Raw genomic sequence first — 17,998 nt, forward strand, 5'->3', positions numbered from 1 at the left:
CCGTATGTAGCTAGGTCCTGGTGGGGGTATTACCCAATCCCCGCCCGCTGCAAAGTACGCAATCTTCTGCCGTATGATTTCATCTGTGGGGCCCACCTAGTTGGCGTGGCGTGTGTTAGTAGCCTGTTCGTTGTGTTTGCATGTGTGTGGCGTATTCAAAGCAGTTCACCTTCTCACAAAGGGGCTGTGTACGGTCATCTGCATCGATCTTCCCGTGGTGGGCCCCACAATCAGCGGTCTCGATTAGATGGCTCTGATCACTTTGCATATTTCGGACCGTTCATGCTACAGTAAGCTAAAAAGATGGAACAAATGCTTCCTTATATAGTTATACAGATGATTGGATAGCTCTATGACATGACTAAATGATGACTACACGGAATGTTCCATCTCATGGGGCCCACATGCAGATGTGGTCCCATGACAGCAACTGTCCATCCTCGTGGTTAATGGCCTGTGATGCAATTATCACAACCAATTAGAGCTGTATACGAGTCGAGTTAGCTCGGTCAGCTCGCCACGCCTCGAAATTGGATTCATATTGAGTTGAGCTGTGTTTTGGAAATCAAAATTTCTAGTTTGCCTGACCTTGATCCGACTCAGAACTAACCTCAACTTGAACCGGCTCAGATCGAATCAGCTCAGTGACTCAGTTATTTTGATATGGATGCTGCTCGCGGGATGTTTACTTTTGATGCTGCTCTCCAGTTGTTTGATGAAATACTTATAAAAGTATTGTTACCGCGGATTCTACTTGTTTCAGAAAATGCCGCACAGGCTCAAACTCGGCTTGAATTGGCCCGAGCAAAGCCAAGTTTGACCTGAGGTTAGCCACTGGCTGAGCCGAGCCGTGCTGAGCTGAGCCGTGGTTCTACTCGTGTACAAGTCTACAACCAATGCCAATGAAATGATCATAACCAATGGATGATCCTCACCGTTGTTGTTTCGTGGAGTAGAATGGCCAAAGGAAATGTACGTTTCAATGGTATAGATTAGGTGAAAGAAATCCATAATTATAATCATCCGTTGGATGTAATTTTCTTTTTTTTAATGAGGCTTCCTTATGGATGGTTGTGGTTTCATGACCGCCAATAGATGTGGGCCTCATGAAATAACACATGCCGGATCTTATTTTGGAGGGCATTAAACTTTAGATTTTTCAAAGAAACTTATAAATTTAAACTGAATGAGAAGGGGTATTTAGGTAATTTGGAGGTCCATACGTGTTCCATAATATATGGTTTGAATTTTTTACTTGTCCAATTATATCAACCATGTACATTTTAAATTAATAAAGAAGATAGAAAAAATATGTTTTTTAAAAAGTTGGCTTATAGATTTTTTTTTTTTTTTTTTCAATGTTGTTTTGAATGGGTGCAATACTATACTCAAGCATGTATGTGTGCACAGGGGGAATCAATCCTCAATATGTTTGAGGAGGTCCTTTACTTTCAATTAAGATGAGATTGTTTTTGTAAAGTAAAAATTACGCAATTTTTAATCTTTTAGTAAGTTCTATGTGGCGGGGCTTTTCTTTCGTGTCCCCACATGTGCGTCGCATTTACACACGCGTGAACCGCCTCTCTATATGCTTGCAAAAGGCTTCCACATAAAGTTCCTGTATTGAAAAGCTAAGTGGTTCAATGTGGCCCGGCTTTTTTTTTTTCGTGACTCCACATGTGCGTCGCATTTCCACGTGTGTGAACCGCCTCTCTATATGCTTGCAAAAGGCTTCCACATAAAGTTCCTGCATTGAAAAGCTAAGGGCCTGTTTGGCCGGACCGATCCCACAGTATTAGGAGGGATGGGATCGCGATATCCCGGGATATGCATGACGAGCCAAACAGACCTGGTGAACTTGTCCCAGGATATAAGGAATCCCATGGATCTTAAAACAGTCCACTGACATCACCATCATTACCTTAAAATTGATTCCATCCCTTGGATGGATTGGAAGGTAAAAATCCTGGGATATGTCAGGCGTGCCAAACAGACCCAGTGAACTTGTCCCGGGTTATAGCAATCCCATGGATCTTAAACCAATCCACTAACACCACCATCATTACCTTAAAATCCATCCCATCCCTCCTAATCTCATGGCATTTGCCCGGCCAAACAGGCCCTAAGTGGGTTTGATGTGGCCCCACTTTCTTTCTTTTTTTTCGTGTCTCCTCATCAGCATTGCATTTCCACATGCGTGAACCGCCTCTCTATATGCTGGCAAAAGGATTTCATAGAAAGTTCCCGCATTGAAAAGCTAAGTGGGGCCCACTTTGATGTTTGTAAGAAATGCACACTATCCATCCATCTTGCCAACTCATTTTAAGAAAATAGACTAAAATTGAGGTGGAGCCAAAACTCAAGATGTGGTTCACTGATGAATTGAAAACAAAAAATCGGTTCACTGATGAATTGAAAACAAAAAATCTTAGGAGGATGAAGTAATAAAAGAAATGCATACCATTGAATGTGACCATAGAATTTTGTACCACCACTATGATGAATTGAAAACCAAAAATCTTAGCCTGATACAAAATTCTATAGTCACATTCAACGGTAGGCATTTCTTCATCGCTTCCTCCGTAAGTGTTGGATCCACCACCCTTTTTGTCTAATATTTTAAAACGGGTTAGAAAAATGAATGGACACAGCGAATTTCTAAAAAAATGTTAAGGTGAGCCCCCCATAGTAAAAAATATTAAGGTGAGCCCTACATAGCTTCCAAGCACTGGAACTTTCTATGAAAGCCTTACACAAGCAATCCACGTCCACAATTTGTAGATGACGAATTAAAACAATAACTCCACATCATAGCCAAACTTTTAAAGCCCTAAAAATAGATTTAAAAAAGAAACTTACTAAAAATTGTAAGTTTTACCTTAAACCCTAATATAACCACCTTAAAATGATGGAATTTCGTAAAGTCATTTTAAATTGTTGGCCAGTGCTTAAAGCCTGTAGACAGCTTTGTAACAGTAAACTATATTCACAAAATGGATAATTGATTATAAGGTTATAGTTGTAAAGTTATAATATGATTTTGATCCATTTTTGCCGGGTTTGAGTATTCCTACCTGATTTCTCTTCAACCTTAGGGCGTGTTTGGACAGTCAAGAGGGATGGGATTAAGAGGGTTATTGCGTGCCATCCCATCCCATCTGCTGTTTGGGATAGCGGGATGTATTTCATCCACCACGCCCTCATAAACACTGCCAGTCTCTGAGATGGATTCCGTCAATCCTAGGATGCAAGTTTTCACCGCTATGTGGGGCACACTGAGATATCAATGAGATATCCACTCCCTCCATCATTTTCACAGGCTTACATTCAGCCATGAACCTGCTTTGAGGCAGATATAAAATAGTGAGTGGGGCACACCACAAGAAGCAGTGGAGATGCAAACCCATCCATTTGTGACGGTCCAAACACGCTGCTGTATATCCCATGGGCTATTGCAAACCCATGGGATCAACGGACAAACACTGACACCACCATCATTACCTTAAAAACCATTCCATCCCTCTTAATCCCATGGGATCGGTCCGGCCAAACACGCCCTTAGGTCATTGGTGAAATCATCTGCCACTTGTACTACATCACCAGTACTACCAAGTAGGTTTAGCTCAAGCTAGAAACATGGCCTATTTAAGTTAGTTGTCAGGCCTCACGTATGATAAGATGACCCCACCTAACTTAGACCCAGAATGTAAAACAAAATAAAGAAGAAAAGCATACACATGACTCTTTTTTTTCGTACTTATTAATGAGGCTAGGTTGCTCATAGCTTTAGTGGGTCAGTCAAACAACTTGAGGTTGACCCATTTGCAATCATATAGGATGAGGTGGGTGTGATGAATTTTAGGTGGGTTAGGTTGGGTTGGGTTGGATTAGGTTGGGTTGAGTAATGGATCATCAGTTAGGTTGAAGCTAAAAATTTGGGCCTTTAATTATAATAAAATTAAATAATTAGAGTAATTTAATTTGTGTGTGTATGTGTGTGCGCGTATGAAAATGGTACTATAAGGTTGACCTCATGAGAACTTCTCATGAGGTCGGGCTGTGTGGCCCCCACCATGATGTGTGTCTAACATCAACACCATGCATTTGATGGGTCCCTTTCATGTTACGGGATATCTCAAAAATCAGTTGTATATGGAACTCAGGTGGGCCATACCATCTAAAATCATGTGAAGACATGCCTAAAACATATAAAAGTACTTGGCAGGGCCCACCTGAGTTTTGGTTGCAGCTGAAACTTGGTTTGACCCCTCATCCAAGTGGGACACATACAGTGGATGGGCTGGATTTGTGAACCACATTTAAGTGAGCACAATGAATGTTTTAGTGGGAGGGTAACTCCTATCAACTGTTGTATATGGTGTGGCCCACCCAAGTCATGCATTGACGTGATTTTTAAGCCTATGGCCCACTATGAAATGGTGCATCTAACTAATGGGGTAGATGTTCGACACACATCATGAGGCCCATAGAGCTCAACCTCACGGGGAGGTCTACCTCATAGTATCATTTCACACACATACACGGGAAATGGTACCATGAGGTTGACCTAATAGGAACTTCCCATGAGGTCAAGTTGTGTGGGCCCATTGTGATGTGTGTTGAAAATCAACACCGTGCATTTTATAGGTCTCCTATAGTTTATGGGACATCTTGAAAATAAGCCTTATATGGAACTCAGGTGGGCCATACAATCTAAAACCATGTGAAGACATGCCTAAAACTTATAAAAGTACTTGGTGGGGCCACCTGAGTTTTGGATGTGGTTGACCTCTCATCCAAGTGTGACACACAATGGATGATCTAGATTTGTGAACCATGTAAGACCCGTATCCTAGTCCGTACTGTTTCATCGAGTCCCGCGATCCTTCCTGTCAAATTTCGGCAACCTGTGACGTATAATCGACGTTGCGATCGACCCTAAGCCTTATGATGTAGATTTGAGTCGGCTTAAATCAAGACTTGTACCATTGCGACCGCACCGTCGCCGCGGTTCCGATGCCGCGTCTCTCGCACCGATCCGATACTCTGGCAGGAAGATGTGAGCCGGCGTTTATTTCGAAGAAAACGCCGCGCGTTTGCAATCCCAAGAGAATCTCTTCAATGTGTCAAATCAATCCCATCAATCAATCCCATCCATCACCTCATGTCAAGTACAAGCAACCCATGCTTTCTCTCTCCAAAGTCAACCCTTTCTCACCCTCTCTCTTACACACCCATGCTAGTCAAGTACACATCACCTCACCCATCACTCACATCCATCACTCTCTCTCTTTACATCCCATCTCTCCCTCTCTCTTTCTCATTTCTCAACTCAATTCCAAGCAACCTAAGAGAGCTCTCACGTCCAAGCTTCTCCATGTGAGAGAGTGCATGTGTGTGGTCCACTTTCCATCCCAAATCTTCCATCCTAGCCTTTCATTTTCCATCTTCCGCCATTTAAGTGAAGCCCAAGGAGATCGGCTTTCCATCGGACCGAGAAGATCGACCGGTGGGTGCTTCTATAGGCTAGATTTTTATGTTCTTATGATGGGCCAAGTGAGGCCTACCGATTAATGGTGTGGATCTCACTTTGGACCCTTGATGTGGCTAATGGCCCACCTTGATGCTTAAGATCATTCCATGATGGGGCCATTCTCCATGGACCCCATCATGATGTTTATTTTCTTACATGAATATGGTCATCTAGACCTTCTAGTTTGGTGGAAAAAGGATCTCCACCGTTGATTTTCAATTTGGTGGGCCCATATGCAATAGGACCCACTTGATGTATGATTGGATGCTTGAACGGAGGGCCCATAGTGCCGGGGTCCCTCCATCACACGTGTATATCTCTCTCTCTCTCTCCCTCCCTTTCTTTTATTCTTCTTTTCTTGTGATGTTGGTATGATTGTGTGGCCCGCCCGAATAGACCCCACTATGAGGCTTGTATTTTATGCTAAACCATCTATAGGTGGGACCCACCTTATATGTATTATATCCACAACACTCATAAATTGGTGGCCCACTTAAATAGGGCCCACCTTATGCATGTGAGAGGCCCACCGTCCAGCGTCAGGGACGCTGGACGTCCATGTGAAAACACAAATGTAAGCTTGGTTCCCAAGCTTTTTGGTGGCCAACTCATATAGGCCTCATCTTGATGAATGCTTCAAATCCAAGCCGTCCATCTCATTTTTCAGATTATTTTAGGCGTTGAGCCGGAAAATGGGACTGATCTAACTTTCTAGCGGGCCACACCCTTGAAGATAGTAATTCCTACCGTTGAAATTGACTTTAATTTTTTCTACATGCCCAAAAATATCCAATATTGGACTCTACGGATTTGTTATGGTCTGTAGAGACCAATGGCTGGGGTAGATCTACCTGATGCGGGCCCCACGTATGAAAAACCCTTGAAAAATTAAAAAAAAATATATTAAGCAGCAGCAGCAGTTGCTGCTGCTGTGGCGTCAGGGACGCTGACAGCGCCAGGCGGGCAGGCGTCCGTGCAAGGACCCACGGCCCCTCATGTGGGCCCCACCATGATGTATATTTTATATCTACGCCGTCCATGAGGTGGACCACCCCATGAGGTGGGTCCCCTCCAAAAATTAGTCAGATCCAAGACTCAGTTGGCCCACACCAAAGGAAACAGTGGGATTGAACTCTCTACCATTGAAAACATTTTTTTGGGCCCACAGAAGTTTAGGATCAATATGAAATTTGTTTTTTCACTTAACCCAGGTCTGCGTGACCTCCTCAACGGGTTGGATGGAAAGCAAACGTTATGGTGGGCCCCACATGGGACCCACAGAGATGTATGGAGGGGGGGGGGCCTACCTTGCTGTATGTGTCCGTCCGCACCGTCCACCCGGGACGGTGGGACCCCCCTGTACGCGCGTGTGTGTGCGTGTGTGCGTGCGTGTGGTGTGTGTATATATATATATATATATATATATATATATATATATATATATATATTATATATGTTATATTGTATATATTATATATTATATTATATAATATATAATTGTTGGTGGGCCTTAGGGATTTTAATGGTGGAAATCATCCTCACCACTTGTACTTTGGTGTGGCCCACCTTGGGATACATGTAAGGCCCATGTGATGGGGCCCATTCAATGTATTTGAGGCCCATGTTACAAGGCCCATCGTAATATATTCTAAGGCCCGTGGGATATAGCCCATTGCAATGTACATAAGGCCCATTGGTAAGGCCCATTAATGTGGCTCATTTGATGAATGTAAAACCCATGTGATTAGGCCCATTCTGATATATTCTAAGGCACGTGGGTTATAGCCCCTTGCAATGTACATAAGGCCCGTTGGTAAGGCCCATTAATGCGGCCCATTTGATGAAGGTAAGGCCCATGTGATACGGCCCATTTAATGTGTCTAAGGCCCATGGGTCGAGGCCCAATGGGATGTCCTTAGGGTCCATTGCAATGTGTGATTCCATATGGTTTGTGTAATGGTATTTTATGGCGAGCCATGCCTTGGGAGCGATGTTGGTTTGACGTCCACATTGTAAATACAATGTTGGTTAAATGTCCGCATTGTAACTCTCCATAAGGCCCATTGATAGGCCCATACTTGTTGATAGTTCCTGACTTTATAACATGCTTAGTATAGCTCCATGATACATGCCCATATGCATCATATGTATGCTTGATATGAGGAATGCTTGATCATAGTATAAGCCATTGGCTGAGACATTTATGGGACTCCTTATGAGACGGAGTGCCCCACATGATTGCGTGGTACGCATGAGATTGCTGCATGACTGATCGGTGTGACTCATGCATCTTGCATATGTGTGACTTGATCACCGCACGCCCTAGCGACATCGTGGCCGTGGCTCCACGACACATCGTGGATGGCGACGGATCAAAATGCTTGGTTCTTAGTGAGCACTTAGGATGTCCTTGGGTGAAAATTCTAGAACCTTTTTGGTACCAAGAGATGCTCTAACGACTAAACCGAGTGGATACACGAGCGCCCGAGTGCCGAATACTAGTAGGCCGCGTCCCCCACTATGTCGTGGTCGGTTGGAAGGGGGTGTGGCCTTATTCGCCCGAGTGAGGGGGTTATAAGCTAGGCTGAGTTTGACCAGCTCACAAATGAGTCCGTTATCGACGAGCCGGGTAGGTATTGGCAGACTACTGGTCAGGCGGATAGTGTGGTCTCTTTCACTTGTTTGGCTGTGCAGCTAGGGAGAAGGCAGTCAGCGTGAAGTGTATTAGACCCCAGTAATATTTAGAGAGGAACTGTACTAATATATGTACTTGATGAGGACTGACATGCTTGCTTTGCATCTCGCATATGACATTTAACTACATAGGCCTCGCATCGCATGGCCTTGGTATGACCAATAATATTCATGCCTTACATCATATATCTTTGGTACAGTTAATAATATTCATGAACTTACCGCATATTTTTGCATTATTCTGATATTATACACTTGGCGCTTGCCTTATGCACGTACTTACACCACCCTCTAAGCTTTTGTAAGCTTATGCACGACCGTTGCGTGACAGCAGCAGCGCTGAGGCAGGAGTGCACATCAGTTTATTTTGAAGCTTTTGATCACCCTGTATTTCCCTTTCTGCATTGTACTTAAAGTTTTTGATTTAGTGGATATGTGGTGATGCTGTTTTGTGACTTGGTTATGCTTGTGGTTATGCTCTATTACAAAATTTTTTTTTACTGAAAACCCTCCTTGTAGGATCCCAGGATCGGAACCTGGCATGAGAATGCCGGAATCTGAAAATGGGGTACTACGGAGGCTGTCGGCACCGGATTCGGCGATCGGGAATTTTGTGAGCCCGTTTTCCGAGTTTGGGGCGTGACAAACCAAATCTTGGTGGGACCAATAAATGATTACGAATGTTTTAATGAGAGAATAACTCCTCTTAACTGTTATATGTGGTGTGGCCCATGCAAGTCATAAATTGACTTGATTTTTAAACCCATAGCCCACCATGGAATGGTGCATCTGCTTGATGGGGTTGATGTTCGACACACATCTTGGTGGGGCCCACACAACTCGACCTCATGGAAAGTTCCCATGAGGTCGACCTCATAGTACCATTTCCCCCACACACACACACACTATATATATATATATAGTCCTGCGCACGTGCGCGCTTTTGCACATATGTCATAAGCGTCTAATCCGAATGGTTCATGTGATGCAGAATCCCATGAAACCTGGATGGACAAATTTTCATCCTGATTTAAAATTTTGGTGGGCCATAGCAAAGAGAAATATAAATCAAGGGAGGAAACTGTTTTCATTTTTCATGGCCTACCAAAGTTTTGGATCAAAGTAAAAATTGGGCTCGAGAGGTTTAATGAGTTCCTGCTTCACGTGGACCGTTTGGATTTTAAAGTCACATCACATATGATGAGTTCTCAAAAAAGTTCGCACGAGTTCCATTTGAACTGATGTGTAGTTAAGCATTCGACTATATATATATTGTCACGCCCCAAAATTCGGGTATAGAGTGTGCACCCTCAGATCCTAGTTTCGGTTCGTAACTCATACACAAAGTGTACTAACTTAATTTATTAATCAGTTTAATCAGGCATATATAAATCTTGACGACCATTTAAATAACATAAATCTTAAAAATCATTCATTTATTATATCATCCTACTATAAATATGTTTATTCTAGACTCGCATTGTTTCAATGAGATAAATCTAAACAATTTCTTAAAATCTTATAATCAATACCAACATGCATTATACGCTAATCAAATTATTATAGCAAATAAATCAAATAATCAGAAATGGTCTAATGCTACCATTTTGTCTTCAGACAAGTCTGGTCATGTTTCACATGGGTCGTGTTCAGGTGCGATGGATCCTTCCAGTTTATGTGCCACATTGTTTACTAATGACTCATCTGTATAGTTTTTCCATCAATAAAAAGTAAGCTAGCCAGGCTTACTGAAATAACCTAGCATGGTTTATAATCATAGCAATTAAAATAATAAAAAGTACTAAATGCAAAAATGTATGCATAATGATATGGATACAAATGGTGTACAGTTGAATTAGATGGGATGATCGTCCATCTATTTGAGTTGGAGGTCGTAAATCTGCATCTATCCGTTGGGTAGGTTTCTACCTTTTGGTAGGCTTAGGCATAGTCCACATCTGGTAATGCTCTATCAAGGTTGATATTTCTTTCAGGGTCTACCCCAATGATTAACAATGTAATGTGTCTGTATGATAGATGATATATAAATGCATCTTTTTCATATTTGTCATAGTTGTCTTGATCAGAATATTCATATGTGAATTTAACGTACAATTATTGTAACAAAACACTCCAATCAGTACATCAATCAATCAAACAATCACAAACAATTTATTTTAATTCTAATGAATCATGAGACACGTTGGGTTACTCACCTGAGTCTAGTAGTGTAGAATCCACAAGGTAATCAGGCTGGTTTGAATTTAAGAAATCATATTAATTATATTATAACACCCTGAAAATCGGGGGTCGCGCAACCGCTCAACTCCCGAGTTCCCAAGAGTCACTATTAACAAATTTTCATTAATATGCATTTAATCTGTTTAAGTTGCGCAACCTGAAATTCCTTGAACATGAAACATGAACACGCGAGTCTGCTGAAATGAAAGAGGTCTGACATATATATATATACAAGTCCAAAATATAAATGGGTCGCACAAGGCGTTGCCCAACCAAAACAACAAAAGAATATTATGTCCAAAAAGAATGAGGCTGAGCCCATTGCCCAGCCATCCAATCCCGCCCCTCAAGCAGGCGGCGAACCCTCCATCAGTTGGAATTATGATAGCTCGTCCTCCTCGTCCAGGCACTTCTCGCCAGGCTCCTCCAATCCCGAGCCACCTGCATCTAAGAATGGGTCTGGTTGATATTTTACAACACCGCCCCAAAGTGGGAGTGAGTGATCAACTCAGTGGGTGCTATTAATCTTAAGTTATCACAGACATCAATTTTAATATGATCTTAATGAAAAGCAGACAATCACATACGCCTAAGTAATCTTATTAATGCGCATGTATGCAGCATGACATGATGCATGCCCTTACCACAACGCTCCCTCGTGCGACACCATCTAACGATCGCCAATGCCAACACTCCCTCAGTGCGACCTCGACTGCCGAGTCGCCAACCTAACTAGTGCGATGCAATGCGATCGTGTTAGCTGAGTTATTAGTTAGGTTCATTCATTCAGCTGATTGGAAAATCTGGTACACCCCACATATTAATGTCCTAATCTGTGTGCGAGGCCAAGACCTCCCAATGCGTGAGGCCAAGGCCCCGCGGTCCGTGATCCCGTCGGGTTCCTCATCCCCGACTTCAAGCATATGAGGAGTGCCAAAAGAAAGGGATCTCTCGCGGTCACTACGGGGAGGCGCGGTACCCCAGCGTATGTCGACAGCTCGGACACAGTGTCCCATTCCACCATGCCCAGCTTACGAGGCTGTGGACCGATTCCAAGTGGGTATTGATGAGCTACAATGGTTGTAGGGTGTCCCAGGTTCCATACAAGTTTGAGCAAACAGGGTTAACAATCATGGTTGGTCAGACAGTGGGCTAGACCGCATGAGTCCAGGCAAGTGCATGGCGAAACAACATCGGGTGCGAGCAACCCATGTAGTCTAACTACAGCCGCCCACATGCACTCGCCCAAATCCATGGGATTAGCCTCAAGGTAGTCGTACCAATGAGACTGCCTTAACTCTCCTTATTTTCTTGACCAACCCTAGGGTTTGGATGGTGGTCCACAACATGTTAACGGACAGGGTTATCCGCTAACAAAATCATCATCATGTTCTCACACCTCAACATATAATTCAGATTCTTCTAATAAGCAAGCTAACACAATTTAGGAGCAATGGTGCAAGTGTGTTGTGTGTGTGTGTTGGTGAGGAAGTTACTCACTTCCAATAATTCATGGAAACAAATTTACACAGGAAACAAATGAGGCACGCATGCTATAAGGCATTGTCATGTGAGCAATTCCAACAAAACATCAACAAGTGATCATCAAATTTCACCAAGTCATGTAAGAAGCAAGAACAACATCATGTGAGGAAATCAAATAAAACATACGATTCCATACCACTCTAAATAAGAATAAATTCCTAGGTTTTCTCTATATTCTCTAAATGTATCAACCAAGCAATCAAAATCATTAAACTCATATTGAAATTGGTGCTAAGCCACCTAAGAGTAATAGTCCGCACCTATGGCTCGTTGGAGGTTCGGAAAACGTTCTAGGAAAGAGGGCTTTCAGGTCGATCGACCGGAATCCCTAAACCAAGCTCTTGCATGTTAGAATCCCAAACCAAACCCACTTTCCTACATAGATTTCATGAAGAATGGGTGAAAACCTTACCTAGGCAACCCACGGTCGATTGTAGAAGTCAAGGGGGAGAGTTTCTCCTTGTAAGAGAGGCAAGGAGTTAGAAGGGTTGGCTCACTTGGGGCCCCACCTTGATCTAGGGTCCACCTTGGATCTCTTCCTTCTCTCTCTCTCCTCTTTACTCTCCTTCACCCTCCTCTCTTGGTGGTTGTAGCAAATGAGAGAGAGAGTTATGAGAAATAGGGTTTATTCCCTAGACTTGGGCCCTTTGGCCTTAAGTTCCCTCAAATTCTCGAAATGGACAACTATGACTCATTTTTAGAGTTGGAGTAGCCCTAATAATCCTTTGGCCACCAAATTCGGTGGGTAGGTACCCTAGGGCCCGGTTAGGGCCCGTGTAAGATTTGGGAACAAACGGATGAACGATTGTGGGGCTTGAATCAACGGTTCTGATCTTTAAATGGCCCTGAGGGATCCATTTTGGTGATTGGTGTGATTTTGGTGGTCCTCTGGCTATGAAATTTCTAGGATGGATGCTTCATGGCCCGATGAAGGGCCATGCAAAATTTGGAGACGATTGGACCTGGGGTTTGGCCGTACGGGTCCGATTTGTGATCGACGGTCACCGTCCCACGATCGGGTCCCAGAGTTGGTGGACGGGTGTAGAAAAATCTATTAGACCTCCACCATAAATATGGAAGAGATCCGATGGTTGGATAGCCTGGTATCTCGGCTTTATTTGCAAGCGCCAGATTTTGGTCCTGGCAGTGGTGAAGTGCATGTAGTCAGTGCCAGATCCCACTTCTGGGAGTCTGCTGGATCTGCGGTCCGCGATGGTCCACAAGCCCAGTGAGCTCTATGGTTCTCTAAATTTTTAGATTTTTCTGACCTTCCCGCGACGCGGTATAGCCCACGCGGGCTGTAGCTCAGTGTAAATGGTCATCCGGCTTAGCGGCCCGCGCTAGGCCTTGTCATGGCCTGTTTGGTTTATTCAAATGGGCTAATCCTTGGTTAATTAGCTTATGGTACCCCCACTGTGTGCGTTTTAATCAATCGGTCCCGTGGAAAGTCCTACGTGAACGCCCCAGTACACTGCACTGGTTGGACGGATTGTTACATATATACACAACGTTATTATTTATCTAGTTATATTATACGGTGGGGCTCACCTTTTATTAACATCCTAGGCGATCAAACCTTAAATGATCAAATAATTAAAATTTTCACAAATAATTTGTTTATTAAATTCAGTTATCAAAATTTAGATTTTTCTCTTTTCTTTTCTTTTTAAGATTCTTAAATTGAATGGAAAATGCTTAATAGGGGTGGCCCACCGGATGATTGGATCATCCGGATTCTTGAGCTCTTTGCATATTTTGTCTTTACACATTAAATGAATGGTGTGAATCTAACCACACATATACTGATGGCCCATATCGACTTTTTACGCTAAGTGATACCAATCAGTTGTGCAGAAATATAAGTTTTTCTTATTAAACATTTTCAAATCTGATTAGTGTGGCCCATCCGATTGTCAGATTGATTTGGAAGTTAAGACCATTTTATATTTTGGCCTTAGAAATTTTATGATCTGTATATATCTAATCTGATTCGACTAGATGCACACTAATCAATCTCTACGAAAAGAAACTTCGCATTTAAATTTTTTATACTTCCATCGTCTTTACATCAGATATACTCAGATATCAATGCAATGAACGTGTGGCCGATCCACACATCTCATTACATAGATCGAGTCAAATTATATTAAATTTGTAAAAAAAGTAATCACAGAATGGACAATAACTTACCATATCCAAGCTCTCTAAAATCTTCTCCCTTTCTCTCTTTCTCAGTTGTAACATGATGTCTTTTTATTAATATCTAAGTTTGAGTAGAACTCCTTTACGACACACTCTTTAAAAAGAGAGATAGGGGGTGGTTAGGGGTATATATTAGGTAGATGGATTAATGATAGAGATAAGATAGGAAATAAGATAGAGATGAGATAGGAGATAGGATAGAGATAAAGATAAAGATAAGATAAAGATAAAATATTGATAAGATAAATATAAGATTAAAAAAAAATTATTTTTATTGTTATTAAATTTTCACAGGCGTTACATACACACACACACACACACTTCATTAACAATGGAGACCACAACTTAGGTCCAAATTTTCATTAGAAGTGGTACGTAACCACATTTTAAAAAAATGTGGGGTACAATTTTTACAGAAATGACCTATTTAAAAGATGGGTCTGGCATAAGTTCGGTTGGGTCAATTTTAAGAAGACCTAGACATAGCCTATTTAGTTGGATCTAGCCTGGGTACTTCCTTTGCATGTCTCTACCTAGGAGCAACAAGTGTTATGAGGGGGCACCATGATGTATGGGTTTCAGCCACACTGTCTTTCCATTTTGCCATGTCATTTTAGGGTACAAACCCAAAAATGAGGTAGATCTAAGGCTCAAGTGGACCACACCACATGAAGCTGTTGTGATAATGACACTCACCATTGAGACCTTCTTGGGGCACACCTGCATGGTTAATTGCCATCCAACTTGTTCATAAGGTCACATAGACCTCGGTGAGGATAAAACACAAATATCAACTTCATTCAAAACTTTTGTGGTGTTGAAAATATTTTCAATAGTAAGTAGCTTTATCCTTCTCGTGTGGTCCACTTAACCCTAGGATCTACGACATTTTTAAGCTTGCACCCTAAAAAGATTGGATAAATGAATAGGCCCTTAGAGCCCCTCTCGATCCCTAGCTAGCACCAAGCCGAGGTGAAAACCTAACATGTCCATATATTTTTTTCAGCCTATTTCAGGACGTAGTCCTAAAAATTAAGCACATCGAAATCTTGGATAGACCACACCACATGAAACAATGGTTATTGAGCACTCATCATTAAAACATAGCCCACAATAACATTTATTTGCCATCCAACCTATTGATAAGGTTAATCAGACATGGATTAAGGGAAAATACATAGATAAACTTGATCAAAAACCTGAGATTTGAATCTGATCCTAAAATGATATGGAAAACTAGATAAATGACGTGGGTATACAACAAATTCATTAAGGTGGGCCACACACAATCAGGTTAACAGCTAATCCACTACCCTTGGTAAGATATTTTGGTCATTTATGAGCTATTTGGATCGGCGTAAATGGAGATGAATGGATGGAATTAAGTGTAAATAGAGATACATAGGTGGAATTGAGCGTCAATGGAGGTTATTGGTACTTGAGGTTTGTTTTTATGAAATGTTTTTATGAAAGTAAATGCATGTTAATGAAATGAAATAAGAGTAAATATGCTTGTAAATGAAATCCACTTTATAAAAGAGAATTTGGAAATAAACAGGATGAAATGCCTTTTTAGCACCATTGGAGAGTTGCACATATCAACAAAAATACCGCTATGCGCATATCCCTTATACATGTATTACAACGATGATGCTCTAAAATAAAACAGATATCATTTATAGCATTAAAATAACACTAAAAGAATAATACAAACCGTATAAAGAATATTGGTCATCTAAATGGACCGTTAAAAACATTTACAAGTTTGTAGCTTACCTGAGACTCAATTGAAATTTTCTCAATTTTTACTAAAATATGCATTTCGATAAATATATTATAATCATTCTATTAAACATCACACATGTAAAATAAATTAGGATATTCAAATTGATTAGAAATATCATACATATTCCTACAAATATATAGAAAAATTCAGATACATTCACATTCCTCCCATTTACACAAATTCAAACAAAATATTTTAATTATATTGAAAATTTCCAATTTTTTCTATTTACAGGCTGTCAATATAGCCCTTTTAATAACAATCAATCCAAGGGCAGATAGCTCCAAAAATAAGGGGCATTTTTGTTATTATATTTAAGTAAGGAGGGTTTCGTACATAACCGTATCTGCCATTAATTTTGAAAACGAAGATTTGGACAGTTTCTTCATTTTCTCTTATTATTTATTTAATTTTTCGTGATACGAAGTATTTTCGTCACATTCCCAAATGTACTTTCCCGCGCCCCTCATTGCGCTTTCGGAAGTCGAGCATTTCCTGTCATTTTCTCCTTTCCATTTCAATTTCTCGCGCTATTTTGTCTTTTTCCTTCAGGCAGGAATTTGACGCTTTTGCCCTGGGATTTGACATCTCTGACGTTGACGAATCCTCGAAACTGTCGCCGCAGCACGTGACTTAAAGGCTCCCTCCTCCCTCCTACCAGCTCCAGCAGCGTGCTTATCTCGTGCCTCATCATCTCAGCCGTTGCTTTTCTTTCATCCGACGGTTGGTGATTAGTGCAGCTGAAGCCCGCGCTCTCCTCTCCCTTCACGGGAGCGGATTACGTGTTACCCGGGTGGGTGCTACCCTTACCATGGGGCCCTCCTTGATGATGTGTTATATATCTACGCCGTCCATCCATTTCTCCAGCCAATTTTAGTTGTAGTCCCTAATATTAAGAAGATCCAAATCTCAGATGGACCACACCACAGGAAATAGTGGTAATTGAGTGACTCACGATTAAAAATTTGAAAGGGCCAACAGTATGATTTTATTAACTTTTCTATCCCATCCAACCCGTTGATAGTGTCAAAAAGAAGTGGATGAATGGAAAATACAAATATCCGCTTCATTCAAATCTTTTGCAATCCACAAACAGTCTTTAATAGTCATTCATTTTTTTTATAGTAATATGGTCCACCTAAATTTTTTATTTTTCTTGATTTTTTTATATAATTATAAAATGATGTGAAAAAACATATAGACAGTGTCGATTTATAAAAAGTACATAAATATGGGCCCCACACGGTTGAGGTAACACCCGCTAAGATGTCACCCGGGTAATAGCTAATCCGTTCCCTCCTTTCACATCCTTATCTGGAGCGCGGATGGAGGAGGTCGGCTCGCATGACCGCCAGCTGTCGACCAGAGACGCTGTGTCGCTGGGATTCTGACACGTGGCGGTCCTCTCCTGCGGTTTCCCGGAAGCGGGCAGCCCGCCGTACGAGAGAGGATCGTGATGTGTAAGTGGGAGCGGATTAGGTGCGACCTCGGCCATACCTAACATGTTACGTTCCTTACTGTGGAGCCCACCTTGATGTATGTATCCTATATCCACGCCGTCCATTCATTTTTTCAGATGATTTTAAGAATTATTTAAATATAAAACAGATCAAATTATCAGGTGGACCATAGCATAGGAAACGGTGGTTAATGACTATTAATGGTCCACAGAAGTTTTAGATAAAGCTGACATTTTTTTAAGCCTTCATCTAGATTAGCGTGACCTTATTGGATGGAAAATAAAAGTTAACAAACCATTACGGTGGGCCCTAGCATGTTTTTTTTTATGGTAGGGCGTTCGATCACCATCTTTTTCTATAGTATGACCTCCTGAGGGTTGGATCTTCTTAATTTTTCATGTTATGTACTTAAATAATCTGATAAAATGGATGGACGGTGTGGATATTGAATTCATACATCAAGGTGTGCTCCACGCTAAGGATGAATCCCGGGCAACACATTATCCGCTCCCTGTGTACGGTGGGCAGTTCTTCAAT

The sequence above is a fragment of the Magnolia sinica genome, chromosome 12 (assembly GCF_029962835.1).
Source record: "Magnolia sinica isolate HGM2019 chromosome 12, MsV1, whole genome shotgun sequence".
Classification (NCBI taxonomy): Eukaryota; Viridiplantae; Streptophyta; class Magnoliopsida; order Magnoliales; family Magnoliaceae; genus Magnolia; species Magnolia sinica.